Below are 16,788 nucleotides of genomic sequence, written 5' to 3'. Positions count from 1 at the left end.
CCGCTTGCTCTTGCATAAGCTTGCTGAAGGAACTGTCTCAACAGATCCCTGGTAGCAACACCCTGTTTAGATAGGTATCCGAGGATACATAGGTGGAGTGGCGCCCAAGATGAATGGGGCTTTTACCAACTCAAGAAAGGGCACGAAGCAACTGTACAAAGCCCTCACCATATAGGATTTTAGAAAGAACGCAGAGCACTACCGTGCAAACTTACCAAAGTGTGGATTTCCGAAAGTGTGCAAACACTTTACGTGCGCACTTACCATAACAAGGATTTTAAATACTGTTCTAAGGGGGGTTGGGGCTCTTGTGGCACTCTGAAAAAGCAGCTCATAGATGGGATGGTGCACCCCAAACAATATGTTTGAGAGTCATCAACTCGATCTATGGTAATAATGCTGGAGCGCTCTGGGGTAAAAACAGAGAACTCAATCTCACGGGAGAGGAGAATTCTGAATTCAGGCTGAGAGTAGCGCACTCATAGGCAACCCTTTTTGGTAAAGGGGAGTGCTGCTAAAGTACTACGAGAACCACCCAAATAGCCCTTCATGTTGAGGGAAGCGATGCTTGAAGTGTATTAATTAAGACACACAGCCCAAGGAACCAAGGAACCAAGGTCTAACCAACTCAAAGAAAGGGAACGAAGCTGACAGTGTAACCCTTACCGTACAGGATTTCAGAAAGTGCGCAGAGTCCCTTGCCTTTTTTGCAGGTCTTTCAGCAGATCAGCCTGATACGCTTGAAGCACCGCCATCGTGTGCAATGAAGCCACAGCTGACCTGCTGCTGCCTATTCCTTGCCATTTAAGCGAGATGTATCCTGAAGGGGCTTAGATGGCAAGAAGGGAGATTTAAGAGAGGATGTCTCCCCCACCGAAAGATAGCTAGCCAGTGTCTCTTCTACAGGGGGCATCCTCTCATAGCCGCTTTCGCGCATCGCCTCGATGTTGGCATAACTCATATGCTGAAACCGATGGATGCGAGAAGAAATGGCCTCTTCCATTCCTTTTCAATCTCTGTATGGAGATCAGGCAGAAATGGAAGGCTTACCTGAGCTGGAGGGCTATGGTCGGAAAGATAACGCTCGTCGAGACTATCTCGCGGCATCACCTTGCTAGCGCGCTTCCATGACAAATCCAACTTTGCCGTGGCGCGATCCATAACCTCCAACAGCTCTACATACACAGGGCAGGAGGATTGAGAAGGCTTAGCCTCAGCTTCTTCGCCATCCTCGGACATCTCCTGCTCTTCCTGGGCCGAACCCAGCAGAGCACTAACCTCTGTATCGGAAAGTGTTAAAGATATAACATCATCCTCCAGAGACTCTCTCTCGTCCATCACCGACAAGCGCGAAAGGGAAAGTCCCTCTCTAAACTCCTCAGCCAGATCCACCTGTGATCCCCACGAGCTCATTCTCCTTTGTGCCTCAGCAGTGGGAAGCAGATGGCTGCCCCTCTTTCCTCGAAAAGAGAGACAAAAAAGGGGGAAGTCGTGGCCTAATGGTTAGAGTGTTGGACTTGCAATCCAAGGGTTGCAAGTTCGAGTCTTGGGCCGGAAGGAATTGTAGGTGGGGGGAGTGAATGTACAGCGCTCTCTCCACCTTTAATACCATGACTGAGGTGCCCTTGAGCAAGGCACTGAACCCCCAACTGCTCCCTGGGCACCGCAGCATAAATGGCTGCCCACTGCTCCGGGTGTGTGTTCACAGTGTGTTCACTGCTGTGTGTGTGCACTTTGGATGGGTTAAAAGCAGAGCACGAATTCCGAGTATGGGTCACCATACTTGGCTGTATGTCACGTCACTTTCACTTTCACAAACGAGAGCGGAGCTATTTCATTGACTCAAGGACATCGTGTGCATGCTCTTCACCATTTAAAAATGGAAAATGAAATTGATTTTTAAGGTTATCAGACTCCTCATAGCGATATGCTAACAGCACACTTTATTAAAATAAGTTGTCAGGTGAGTTTTTCTGTTGATTCACGAGTGCTATATCGTCTTCCACATTCTAGTAATCACAAAAATAGATCAAATAACCCAAATATAGATAAAAAATTCATCTGTTTAATCTTATATTGTCACGTTATTTGCTTTGCATAGTCCTAATATAATCAATTGTCTGATTAATGTGAAAAAGCGCTATTCATTGTGTTGCTATTCAATTCTCGTGTTGCTAGCTTAGCAACATGCTAATGTCACACTCTATTGGATTAAAGTTCAGGTCTTAATGGAATCAAACTTGAGAAGTGCTATTTTGTCTGCCACTTGCTAATAATCACAAATGCCCAAATTTAGACTGATTATTTGATTAGTTATCTTAGATAAGCACCATGCTAAAATTACACTCTGTTGGAATCAGTTGTTTAAACTTGAGGACACATACTGTATGTCTGACACATACTGTACCATTAATCTCAAAATGCCCAAATATTGCCCAGTTACAGTATATGTTGTTTTACTACAGTACTTATTAGCTTCTCATTTGTTAGCTTAGTAACATGGTAATGGATTTAACTGTGAGGTGCGGTGTTTGATTTACCTCATTAGTGCTATTTCTATCTGGCGTATGCTGGTTTTCTTAAAATGCCCAAATATGTTTTACTAATTAGCAACTTAGCAATATGCTATTGTTAAACTATTTTGGAATGTACTGCGAGTCATGCGTCTGTTTTGATTCTCACTATTATGTGTGTCGTGAGGAGTTGTTGTCTGTGTAGAGTGTTCCAAATCAGTCACTTATGAGGTACATTGTACGAAATTCCACACTTATAAAATACAGTAAGTATAGAAAAGAACCCCCACCCCTTCCAAAATAATCACATTTTGTTGCTTTGCAGCCTGAAATGAAGACAGACAGTTTTTGTTTTATCCAGCTGTATTTACTCAGTGTAACTTCTAACATTCAAGTGAAAGATATAACACAGAACAAAATGTGACTGCAAAGCAAATGCAAAGCAATAAAATGTGATTATTTTAAAGGGGGTGATTCTTTTCTATGCACACTGTACACTTTCTTATGAGATCAGGTTATCAAGTTTGGTTTGGATCTTGGTTTTGAAGACAGCTGCCTATGTAGGCAGTAGACAGCCAGGAATCTTACTAGATTTTAGAGTATACATTTCACTGAATATTATTATTGCAGAATTGAGTTTGTGTATGAGAGAAAAAAAACAGTCACTCCAGAGAAAGGTTAGGATGTGTCCTCGTTGCAGTCACATTATCAGTCACGTGATTGGCTGCTTGCTGAGTAATGACAGTAACGCTCATAATCATAGAACTGTCTCATGAATTATGGAGCAGATCTATTACAGCTTTGGGTGCCATGACAGGTTACTCCTGCCACACACACACACACAGGGTAGAGACAGGGTGACATTAGAAGTTGTTAGTGCTGACATTGAACCTCTCCAGAAATGAGACGTGAGACACTATTATAAATGGGGGGTGCAGTGTCCTCTAATGTCTAACTAGAAGCCCAGCGATACTGTCCTTTCTAAAAAAAAAATTCTATGTTGACCACTTTGCACATTGTCATTCTTCTATTTCTGTTTCTCTTTATACACTCCTTTTTCTGAAAATTCTGTCATTAACTCACCCTCATGTCAGTCCAACCCCTGAATTCTTTTGTAGGTCGCAAAAGCAAGTGTTTTGAATAATGTTCACGCTGCTCAAGCTCCAAAAAAGGACACATGGGTTTGGAACAACGTGCATGAGGAAATGATGACAGACTTTTCATTTTGTGAAATATTGGTGAATTATTTTTAAGGGTGTTTTTTGTCAGCGACAGGTTCTCACTGTGTAGTCTGAAAATCCAAAATGCATAAAAGAACATTTGAAGTCTCATAACAAGACTGAAGCAGGTCTCATTTTCACTTCAGAACACTGAAATGTGGATCAGGCTTTTTCCAAAGCACCTGCCACCGCAAACAGTCTGACACATTTTCAGAGCAAAACCATATACCTGTAAAATTGAGAGAGTTCTCTATAACTCCTTTGTTACTGAGCAAGACTTGAATGTAGAGTTTCTAACCTGAAATCCAAAGATTTGATTTTAAACAAGATGCTGGACCACACAAGCCTGAAATCTCATTTTCAGAACTCCTCAATTGAATCTTTGATGTCTGAAGAAGTGGTTTCATCATTCTACTTATCAAAAATGGATATAAGATTTAACTACACTATATATCTTCCAAGGCTTTGCAGTTACATTTTTTCAAGTCAACATAAATTCAAAATTGACCCAAGTAACTTTAATACACATCCCTGGTCTTATCGTGCACAGTTCATCAAAAATTAAAAACTTGTTTCTCTTCTAAATGGCTTTTCTTTTCGACTGACATCATCTCGGCTGTGCAACTGTTGGTTAATGTTGCACACACTGCCTCTCTGGAAAAATCACATGGGTTTTCTGTGGCAAAAGATTATTTAATAAGTATTTTGTGTCTCTTTTCTAGTACAAATATCTAAACATTCTTAAAACAAGATACATGTTTTTAGAGAAGTTAAGTTTTTATTTGGCCTATATCATTAGGCTAACAATATTCTTGTTAGATGCATAGCCTAAATCTAAACAATTCTAGCTATACTTACTGTGGTTTATGCTTAAAACAAACATAAACTGTTTGCCGATGGCTTGAGAAAAATCAAATGTATTCAAAATATGTTCTCAGAAAACAACTTATGCAGTTCTGCTTCTCAAGTAAATTGATCTTGTTTCAAGGATGTTTAAATATTTGTACTGGAAAACATGACAAAAGTGCTGATTAAATCAGATTTTTGAGTTTTCTTTCTTCTGTGAAACACAAAAGCAAGTATGACAAGGTTTTCAGCAAATGAAAACTAATTTTTCTCAAACAAATTTATAAAAAAAAAAACAATTAAAAAAAAAAAAATAAATTTATATATACACAATTTAACAACCCATTTAAATTTGACGTTTACAGCCCTTGGCCCACTTTCACTTTCGTTATATGGAAAATATCAGCTCAGACATTGTGAAGTTTCTCATTTTGTGTTGTACAGAAGAAAGAGCGCTGTTTTTGAAAGAAGTCTTTTATGTTTACCAAGGCGGTAATTATTTGATCAAAAATACAGTAAAATGGTGATATTGTGAAATATTACAACTCAAATTAACTTTTTTTTTTTTTAAATAGTTTAAAATGTAATTTATTTCTGTGATGACAAAACTTAATTTCCAGCAGCTATTACCCCAGTCTTCAGTGTTGCATGGTCCTTTAGAAATCATTTTAATGTTGATATGAAGCCCAAGAAACATTTATTATTATTTTCAGTTAAAATGGTTGTGCGGATTAAATTTGGTGGAACCCCCCTTTTTTCAAGATTATTTGACAAATATAAATTAAAAAAAAAACAGCATTTATGTAAAATAGAATCTTTTGTCACATTATAAACGTCTTTACTGACATTTTAGCTTAATTTTAATATATACTGTATATACATATATACATATGTGTATATATATATAATATATATATATATTTCCTCATCATTTAATTTCTTGGTTATAGTTTCTTTAATGGGTGTTTTGGTTATCCTTTACTTTCTCTCCATCTGACTCTCTGTATGTCAGTCTCCCTTCCCTTTTCACTCTTTCTAGCTCTTATATAGGTCTGTCTAGTCTTCCCCTTTTTTGGCATGTCTTTCTGTTTCTGTCTCTGTCTCAGTTGTTATACTTAAGCGCCATGATGAGAGCTTTGACTAGGTTTCCATGGTAACTGCCGTCTCCCACCCCCCTGCAGTCTGCGTCAGACCAGTGACGTCTAGTCCTCCCCCCCACCTCATTCCTTCATCCAGTCCTCCATCCTAGACATGAATGAATACACAGGAAGGCAGGAAATGGGGCTGCTGTTGTGGAGCTCTTATGAAACAGGGTTATAATTGGCCAGGTTGCACATGCATTGTGTGCTTTGATTGGAGGATGGGACTCTGCTGGGAGCTCTTGGCCTGAGATGAAGAAGCGTTTAACTGCAGATGAGGTCAGTGAGGAAAGAGCCATGGAATAAGACCAGAGACAAGTGTGTATGTTTGTGTTTAAGTTTGTGGACTCCTAAGGGGTCATTTGTCTTGTGTTTCTGCTGTGCAGCTGATGCCACATGGCAAACATCCAGACAGAGATGCATTAGAGCAGATGCACTCAAACACACTTCAGAGAATGAATCCCTTCTCTGAGTTTTTTATCTTTCATCTGTTTACTGCAGTCACATTTGTGAGTGATTCACATGAAATCTTGTCCTGTTAATATTTAAAAATAAAAGAAATACTATATTGCACAAAGAAAAGTTTTAGGACTTTATTTTTTTTGACATTGTTTTCTGGACAATCCTCCCTAAATTCTATTTACCACAGTGCAAAATATTATGTTTTTAATAATATTTAAATGTAGTTGTAAAGAATTTGTTAGAGCTGTCAGTCTATTAAATAGTTATTATTTATTTTAATTTATTTTAATTATTAAATAAATTGCATATTTTTGATATATATATAATATATATTATACATAAGGATAAATTATTTTTTATTATTTATTTAATGTTATTTTTCTTTTGCATATATTCTTCTTTTCTTAATTAATTATTTTTAAATGAAAAACATGTAACTTCACTACGCTAGTATATTTATATATATATATATATATATATATATATATATATATATATATATATATATATATATATATATATATATATATATATATATATATTTCTTTTTAAGATTCATCATCGTATGTTGTGTTGCCCCAATTGCTTCATTTTCATTAAGCATTCATTTGGTTTGTTTTGATGTTTATATTTTTTTTATTTTGGTGTGAAATGAGATCGGTGTTATTTTAATATTATTTTATATCCAAATGTTAATATTTAGGATTTAGCTAAAATATCTTGAATAAGCTGTTTTTTTTTTTTCATTTATAGTAATTTAGTTAAATGTTTTTGTCATTTGTAATATATATTTATTATTATTATTATTATTATTGTTATTTATATTATTTTATATAGCTTTAACTTAGCTTTAATTTAATGTTTTTAGTTTTTAGTATTTAATTTAGTCTTAGTAATTTTAGTATCTCAACTAAACTTATTTTATTTCAGTCAGTTGCCTGGCAACATTTTTTAACAAGTTTTTTAAAGCCTATAATTTTGTAAATTATATATTTTATTTCAGAATTATTAAAATAATCAAAACAATATTCTTTACCCTGCTCATACTCGTCAAAGTATCTCAGTTTCTTACCAGTTTCTGGTCTCAAGTCTCTTTTCCCTTTTGCAGCTGGACTGTCTGGTATTAAAGGTGTCCCGCTCCATTAACAGTCCTTGTGTAGGCTGATGGAGCCAGAGGACAGAGAGTTCTGGAAGAGAGAGGTCTGGAAGGGTGGCAGCATGTCAAATAGTGTTAGAAATAGATCATACTTCCCCAAACAATCCCATCTTCCATTTTCATCTGTTGCAACTTACTTTCTAAATACTGCTGACACTGGACGTTTTTTGTTTTCAAATAGCGATAGCATATGATCAGTTATAAATTAGCATACACCCTTACAAACAAAATGAGTCATTTATATCTTCCACCCTTTTTCCTGGAAGAGAAAGACAGTTTAAAATGTGTTAAAAGTTTATTTTGTCAACTTTTAGAGTATGTTAGCATATAGATTAGCCTCAAAGCTAGCACTGGACTAAAAGTCTCAAAACTCTGGTTTTGATTTCATGCGGTTTAGGAATTATCATAATATTCCTGTCCTAGTCATCATTACAGATCTTCTAAACTCTTTTTAATGTGTTGGTATACATCTCAGCTGCTGTGGTAGAGACCCTTTATCTTTTAAAGCTGGTTTTGTGGGTGAGGTCTAATCTGTTGACAGTGATGTCTGATTCTGACATACTCGCTGGCTTTCTGAAGTCTGTGTGGCACAGCTGCAGTCAGTGTCGAATGCAAACCACACTCAGTGAGCCAATTATAATCTCCTTATCTCCAGAGCACAACACGAGCCATCCTGGAGTAAAAACACACTCTCTCTCTCTCACACACACACACACACTGCCCAACTTCAGTAGATCCCCCATGATCCTTTAGAACTTGTACCTCAAATAGCCTTTCATAATGAAAACCTCCAAACAACACTTTCCTGTAGTTATGTGTCTAGTTTTTTTTGTTGTTGTTGTTTTTTTTTGTTGTGTTTTTTTTTTTTTTTTTTTTTTTTTTTGGACGTCCTTGATTTTTGGATGTCCTTGATTTTTTGTTCTCTGCAGATACTTTCATTCCAGATCTTAACAATAACTTTTGAAGACTGTCTTGAACTTATGGAGCTGTTTGTTGCAGTCATGCAAATGCTTCTTGGATGTGTTATTTTGGAGTCCTAAATGAAAATTGATTGGAGGTCTATTGTAGAGCTTTAAATATATTTAAATATGTCAGTTTGTCTCAAAACACATAAATAAAAAGACAATTGTGTGATTATCTTACTGTATATCAACAATTATAGACAATATATAATGAGCTTGGCTAGTATAGAATTTGGTCTTGATAAGAATCAACTTCTTGTTGTTGTTGAGAGCTGGAGATTTAAGTTTGTTCTCCTTCTGTATTTATATGTTTACTAGTGTATGTGTATTCATTTGTTTATCATTTAATTATATAGCTCATTGTTAGTAGAAACAATTTGTTTTTATTTGTGATTTTAATATTAGGTGTTTCTTTTCATTCAGACTTTGTCAAGGCATTTCTGGTGAGAAATTAATACTTTTTTCAGCAAGGATGCATTAAATTGATCAAAAGTGACAGTAAAGAGGTTTCTAAATATTAAACATCACAACTGTTTTCAACATTGATAATAACGATAAGAAGAAATGTTTCTGGAACAACAAATCTGAATATTAGAATGATTTCTGAAGGACCACGTGACACTAAAAACTGAATGATGCTGAAAATTCAGCTTTGCATCACAGGAATAAATTACAGTTTAGAAATATATTCGAATAGAAAAAGAAAACTTTTGAATGATGGTGTAAATGCGTGAGCACTGAACTCCACAAAAGGGCCTTTCGCACTGCAGGGACCTTTTCATAGTTCCAGAACCAATTGTGGAACTACCCACTTTTGGGCATTTTAGTACCGAAATGCCTTTTTTGAGAACCAAATTAGCTACTACTCTGGAGCAGGGTCTAACCAGCACAACTGGTACTACCCGTGACGTAAGTAGACACTGATTGGCCAAACGCGTACGAAAACCCTCACCCGCCATGATTTAAAACGCTGTGTAAACATACTGTAAACATTGTGTCAACTTATTTTGCACAACTGGTGATAAATATATGGACACTAAAGAGCAGGCACTTGTAGTAAATGTAGCACTGCCAGTTGCCCATGGAGATTCTTAGTCCTCCTTTCCGTTCTTTCAATCACTTTACGTACTGTATACGTCAACATTCCATGTCCATTATTGTGAAACCCACGAGACACAACGAAAACACAGCTCCGATCACAGCGTCCTCCATCCTCCTGTTGTTAACATTGTTCTTCTTTGTTTTCGTTTGTTGAACGCCACGCACAAATGACATCGCTGTCGACCGGCTTACGTCACTTACTAGTACACACTCTCGGTGTGAATACAACCCTTTAAATGGTACTGGGAAATAGTTAGCGCAAAATCGTCCTAGTACTTTAGTACTGTACTTTTAGTTCTGGAACTAAAGCGATGCGAAAGGTCCTAGAGTCTGATCTATATTTATTTGAGTCAGCTTTAGTGACAAGAACATGTGGTATGTTTGTTACTCTCAGTAGAGTCATATGAAACTCAGTGGATATTTGTGTTATCTGTAGCATTGGGCTCACATTAAAAGACTGCAAAACAAAACGTCACTTTTCCACCAGCGGTGTATTTGCTTGTAATTTGGGTGGGTTTTGAGCGGGCCCACAGACCGCCAGCCACACACCATTTAATTTCAGTGGACATCATTTCAATGGAAATGGGCAGGATGTGACTTTTAGTAATGTAATGACATGCCAACTTTGTTATTCTCTAAGGGTTTTTCTGCTTTCAAAGTCACTATAATCTTCCCAAAACTTCAAGGTGTTCTAATTTGAAGTCAGTCAAAAGTCTGCACTGCAGTGCCAAATTTCAGTTGTATGCAAATTGTTTTATCCCTTGTGATTTCCAGCTGTTTAAGAAGGTTGTGAAAAACTTGGCATAGTGTGTACTGTGAATATCTAGTCCAGTTCAGTCAGGATGTGGCTATTGTATGGAGAGTGTAAAGTGTACATTTATAGACCGTGGACATTTTGGGTATTTTTGCAGTGGCTTTAATGCATCTAAAAGTGATTTGCGGGGAGTGGGACGTTAGCATGGAGATGGACAAAACACTCCTTTGCATTAATATTCATAGACTGACGCATTTCAGTTGAGGAGAAATGGCGCACTTTCAAACAAACACGAGTCCTGTCCATTATTCAGAGACTTTGGACCTATGCTTATGCACTCACACAATCACAACAAACACACACCCTCACAAACACACACAAATTTATGCTTGTCTCCTCTCGGGAATATGAGAGGAAAGCAAGAGTTTATGTGGAGAAGGCCTTGAGTGGGACTACAGAACTAATGTGAGCTCTGCCAGTGTGTCAAGAAATCTCAAGTACTGTAGGACTGATTTAAACAGCTTGACACTTCAACAGTTGTTATGAGCCTGAGATGTTCATTTTTTCAAGATAAATTAGAGAATTTAACAAAACGTGTCAAATACTAATTAAGATCAAACATATAATTAATAGTAGTTTGGATCATAATTAAATAAATAAGATTTTGTGTAAAGACAAAATAAGTTGACCATAACCATTTTTGAGATTTTTACATTATTTTGAATGATGATTAAGCTGTTTTCTCTATGTCAATGCCCTTTTAAATTCTTGAAATGACTTGTTTTTTGTAACTTGTATATGTATATTTCTGGGTCAAAGGCCATTTTGGTGTCCGCATCAAATTAAATTTACAAAAGTGATTTTATATGCATAGAAAACATTTTAAATGCAAGTAAAGTATCTGCTTTAATGTTTCAAATAACTTTTGTGAAAATAAAATGTCATTGGGGGAAGTACCCAGCCTGATAATGTCATTTATGCTGGGACACAGAAAGGTGCAAGCAGTATTTTTGGGGCCCATTTACATAAGAAGCAGAGTGACAAGCTGAGCTAAATAGTAGAGTGAAATAATTTCTGTTGCTTCTGTCATTTACTCATGAATGTTATTAAAACAAATGTAGTGATACAGAATAATTCTAAAAACAATGCAATACCGAAATTATCTTTCTTTTAGGCAAAGCATCATTCAGAGTAACAAACTTATTAAAATATAAAAGAATGTGTGATCATATTTAGGTTTTCTATAAATGTTTCCTGTTATTTTTTTCTAAATTTTCTATATATGTGATTTTCACTTAATTAAAAAAAAACTCCATGCTGACTAATGAGTAAAACCCATTGGTTTGAAGGACAGTGGCAAAATATAAAGATTTAAAATTGCAATATTAATTCATTAGTATTTTTTGGCTGCACTGTGATCCTTAAATAGAGTCTTTTAGTATGTCAGCAAATTATTTAATTTTTTTGTATATCAAATATTATTACAGTTTCAAAAGAGCTGACACTCGCATTGATTAGATATAAATTGTTGTGTAGAGATTGTATGTTCTTGTAACCTTCTTCACACACACACACACACACACACACACACACACACTTATGTTAACTTTGTTTATCTAAATGAGGACACTAACACTAATACATAATAATAATAAAAAAAAAAAAACTTTTCCCCAAAGAGAGGTATTGTCACATGTTGCTAACTTCTTACAAATGTGACAAAAAAGCAACCACCACACACACACAAACACACACACACACACACACACACACATCACTGCATGAGAGTACAGCTCAGAGCCGGTGACTCATTGAGCTACAAAACCCAAATCAATTTACAACCCCACAGCACTTTATTAAACCCTTTGATTTTACTGCCAGAACCTGGTGAGATGTGAGGAACTCAAGAGAAAAAGCTAAGAGGGGAGGCATTGGGTCGAAAGGAAGATACGTGAACCAGTCATGAAGTTTGGAAGAAGAGAGCAGGGAAGGAAGTAAGGAAGTTGGAGGGTGGTCCATCCCTTTCGTCTTTCTTCAGTCTAATGAAAGCATGAGTCAGAATTCAAGAGCCTGTTGGGCTTTAGTGAGTGTGGCTACTATAACGTCTCTGACGGCACCCACAGGAAGAAAATGACAGGACCAGGAAAAAGCGGAGATGGAGGACATCAGCGAGCCAGCTGAGCATGTGAAAGGTGGAAGGAAGTGCTTTGATTGTCCATGAGAACTTCCGTTCCCACAAAACAGGATGAGACAGCTTTGATTACTTCATTACTTTGATTAGTTGTTGTGATTTCTGTAGAATATGATACAGGATTGATTAAATTCTTGCTTGTAAATCATAGTTAAACCTTCTTGTGACTTCATCTCGCTGGCAAAACTCACCACCACAATACTAGGGTGTTGCTTTCAGAGCATTGTGGTGTGATTTAACATTTTTGGTAACATTTTGCTGTGTGCTTCCAGTTACTGGTGGTTTTACAATAAATCATTTGGAAAATCAACAATTGTTATTTTTTTGAGATGATCATTTTTTACATTTGTCATACCTGCAGTCCAAAACTTTTAATTGTTTGTTTTATTATTTTTTTTTTCACAAAAACAAGAAAAAGCCTTATGAATGTTGTAATGTAGATTTTGACATTTTTTATTTGCATTTTTTTCATCCATATTTTCCTCTCATTCTGTTTTTGTATAATGTAATGCAAAGAAATTTCATTTTAATCACTTTAATTCTGCTTTGAAAAGCATCCTGTCCATAAGTAAATAAATAAATAAACAAACCTTTTTTATTTTTACAGTATTTTACTGTAATGCAATTGAAATCGAATTAATGTGTATATAATGTGCATACTGTATGTATGATCAAAATAAGATATGCAAATAAGAAAAAAAAAAACAATAAGCAGAAAAATTTGTCTCACTGTCATTTTATTGGATTTGCCATTTAGTCTGGTTGCTTAAAAATAATAGCGCCTCCCCTCAACAAGCTACAGTACATGATCTAAGGTATCATTTATGCCCAGATTTAGGGTTAGGAGGTTTGTTCAGATTCTTAACTCCTACATCAACAGTTCCAAGTTGTTTGTCTACGTTTTTGTATGGGATCTGCCTTTTAATCTTCTAAAAAGAGTGTGACTCAAGATGTGGGCTAATTAAAGAATAGCTCACAATATTAATTGAAACTTACCAGACAAACAGTGCCATTACGGCTCAAGTGATTTCAGTTACCTGAGGGCTGTATTGATATTCATGAGCTCTGAGGAAACTCTGCTTATGAGAAGGTGGTAAAGAGAGGCCTGCTCTGTGAATGAATGTCAGGCACTTAAAAGTTAGCTCAGTGACTTTAAGACTTAGAGGACAGGCTTGTGATGAATATGAATGATGGTAAGGCAAAGAAAACATCCTAAAGCGCCTAAGAACAGAATCTTTTATCTTCTTGCTTCTGAGAAGGTAGTCTCAAACTCAAGACCATGTACACAGCAAGTTCAAAGACCCTCTGATGCAGACTGCATAAAAAAAAAAAAAAAAAAAAAAAAAACTAATCCGATTGGCTGGTTTCTACAAAGTTGCCAAGATACGCAGGGATGTTGCAAGCATAGTGTGAGCCTAACAGTGCAAGCCAATGTAAAAATTATTGAGACATCCAAACAAAACAAAAAAAACTTTACTTAATACATAAAAAAATAACAAATAACACCACCACAATGCTTCAGTTTTAACAGTGAAAGAGTTCTAGGTAAGATACAGACTTTGTTCTCAAATGTTGCCATTTTGCATTGAAAGTGCAATTTACATGATTCATGTAATTCATAATTTAATGTTATGTGACAATAAACATTAACAGAGCCATTTCAGCCTATTAAGGCACGTGATTAAGAATGAATTTGTCTATATTTTAAAATAAAAATATTATTTGCAAATAGTTAATAGTTCATTTATTATTTAAAGATGTTTTCTTCTTTATTACCTTACATTCCAGTCCTTTTAAGTCCTAGACCTTGATTATTTCACAATCCCTTTGCAAAATTCCATGAGCCCAAAGCCCTGTGCGGTCATACCCTTCACACAGCCACAGCAATGGTTCTGAGTTCACCTGGAAAATGTTCACCAGATGACAAAAAAATGCATTTGAAATATCAGAATTTCCTTTTGTTTTCATGACAGGAAACAGATTCGCTCTCCAAATCTCATACCAGTGCCATTTTAAATTTTAACTACCTTAAAATGAGAGAGAGAGAAAAAATCTCATTCCAGTTACTGTAATACAGTAATAAATATTTTTTTCCAGACTGCACAGACTATTTATAAATGCTTACCATCTCAAAAATGTATTTTATTTATTGGTTATATATATAAAAAAAGATTTAGTTTGTAATGCACCCTTTTCATCTTCTAATCAATTCTTGATACTTGAAAATTCAAGTATCCCCCCATTTCACTCATGAATATGGCAGATTTCAGAAGTGAATACCAACATGATCCCATTTCTGTTTTATTTTAACCTCTAGATTCAGGTGTCTTTCACCTTGTCAAAGTGAACGTTTACATTAGTTTTTTTTTTATTCCAAGTATTCTGTTCAACATAAGAGGACCCCAACCATTTTGTATGTTGCCTATCAATATGTTGAACGTATGCAGAACAGATCAACAGAAAGCGTGAATGGGCTCATGCTGAGTGTATAGTGTGAGAGTGAGTATGTACTTGTGGGAGGAGTGGATGTGTTAGTGGATTGTAGCGTTAGTAAATTAAAGTGTATGATGTTTTGCTTAAGAGGGTTGTTGGCTGAGACTAGGTCACTTACACTTATGATGTTGAACGAGCACCACTGAGGCACAGCGCTGTGTGTTTGTTTCAGTGTTTTTCATGTTGTGACCCATTTACGGCATTGTTGAATGAGCTTGAATGGGCAGAGCTGTGTGGAATTATCTTGAGGAATGAACATTTATGCAGCAGTTCTTCTAAGCACAATCTGGAAAATAAACAGAGGAGGGTTAGCAAAGGAGAAAAGAGATTGCTCTAGTGAATATAACAGTCGATGTTGTATCACACTTGATGAGATGATGCTAAATCAAAGAGGTTTGGATGGACACTGGTCTCAAAAATGAGATTATGATATCAGCATGGTCTACATGTCATGGGTGTCTTGCCATGCAAAGCATGCAATTATTTCACATTGTTTACCATAATTCAGTTGTTTTTTATAATGTAAAACATCTTAAGATGTCTCTTCATTTATCAACATAGGCTTGTATAGATACATAAATATAGTTTTAAAAACTTAAATATGTAAATAGTTTCTTTGGCTCATTAGTGCCCCCTTGTGGTCTGGTGCCATGGGTTAATGCCCGGTAGACCTGTGAGTTAATAAGTTTCTGATCTCAAATGGCAATTAAAGTCCTGTGATCTTGATTAGTGTAATTAGAATTAGTAATTAGTGAATTGTAAGTCTATTCTCTCAGCAGATGCATACATTTGACCGCGTGTAGATGTGATTGAGTAACCGCAAGTATCTCATGCCATGAATTTGCCTCATCAAAATGCAGCAGGTGAGTCTAATTTTTGACACCAGGGTCATGATGTTTTAAATCAAATTATCAACTATGCATTCTCATCCCTAATCTGCTTTATTCTTGCTCTCTTTTTTAATTTTGGGTTAACCCACTTTCTTTATACTGCTGTAAGCATCTGGCAAATGAGCCTATTCTGAGACAATGGCCTCTGCTTCCAACTAAATCATTAAAGCCTACTGAAGATTTACTGGGGCGAGAGATAAGAGGGGAAAGAGCGAGATGGAGGTCGGTATCTGGACAACAAACAAGAGCAAATGATTTAGGTGATTCAGTCAGGACTTGGTGTGGACTTTGCACTTTGAGGAATATTTACAGCTGTTTCTCAAGCCTATCGGTTCACGAGCCTCTGCTTGTGAGCGCCTGAGTGTGTGACCACTGAACCGGGCTCTCCAGCATAGCCTGGGAGCCCAGAAAAAATGCATTGCTAATCAAAAGCTGGACAGCTTTGCATCGGTCATAAAGTATGCTGGTTCTGCCTGTTCACCTGCCTGTCTTTGTTGTATGGGCTGGTCGAGAGAAATTATGTTAGAATATAATAATTAGTGTTTTTTTGTTCAAATTATGCTTATGAGTTTTGCCTATCAAACAAAGAAAAAAAAAATCCCATATGCTTACAGTTAATGAGGGAACCAAGACATATCTAAGGGCCAGAATATCATAGCACCTCTGGTGGCCACCTAGCAACTGTCCAGAACACCCTAGTAACCACAAAGTAATATGCTAACAACCATTTTGAACTCCATACAATAGGTTCAAAAAGGGGTTTTTCACAGCAATGCTACATAAGAACCTAAAAGAACCTTTAATTGAATAGTTCTTTAAAAAAAAAAATTCTTAAAGTGAAGAAAAATTTCAACCGCGTCTCATGACAAAAATTTATTTATTTTGCAAGCTATTTCATATGATTCTTAATGATTTGATTCTTAAAAATTCATAAAATAATAAGTGTTAAGAACGAACCCATATCCAAACCACAAGTGGGGGGTAAGCATAGGATCTTACGAAAACATACAGATCATATGATTTCATACAAATTTTGCCACCAATTCCCCAAAACGTAAAAG

At 36.1% G+C, this 16,788-nt stretch overlaps 1 protein-coding gene across 16 annotated transcripts in view; it reads left to right on the top strand.

The window, feature by feature from the left end:
• LOC109061653 (membrane-associated guanylate kinase, WW and PDZ domain-containing protein 2-like) overlaps positions 1 to 16,788 on the top strand; it is a 173,590-nt gene that overhangs the window by 41,483 nt on the left and 115,319 nt on the right. The window contains exon 1 of one of the 16 annotated variants that reach the window (XM_042742843.1): positions 5,822 to 5,997. The exons of the other annotated variants lie outside the window; for them this stretch is intronic. The gene's annotated coding sequence lies outside the window, so the exon portion shown is untranslated. Of the gene's footprint in view, positions 1 to 5,821; positions 5,998 to 16,788 lie in introns of those variants that run through there. 16 annotated transcript variants of the gene reach the window in all.

Source organism: Cyprinus carpio, chromosome A4, assembly GCF_018340385.1.
Source record: "Cyprinus carpio isolate SPL01 chromosome A4, ASM1834038v1, whole genome shotgun sequence".
NCBI classification, from domain to species: domain Eukaryota; kingdom Metazoa; phylum Chordata; class Actinopteri; order Cypriniformes; family Cyprinidae; genus Cyprinus; species Cyprinus carpio.
The sequence above is the reverse complement of the archived record's forward strand: the minus strand, read 5'-3'. Positions and strand labels throughout refer to the sequence as shown.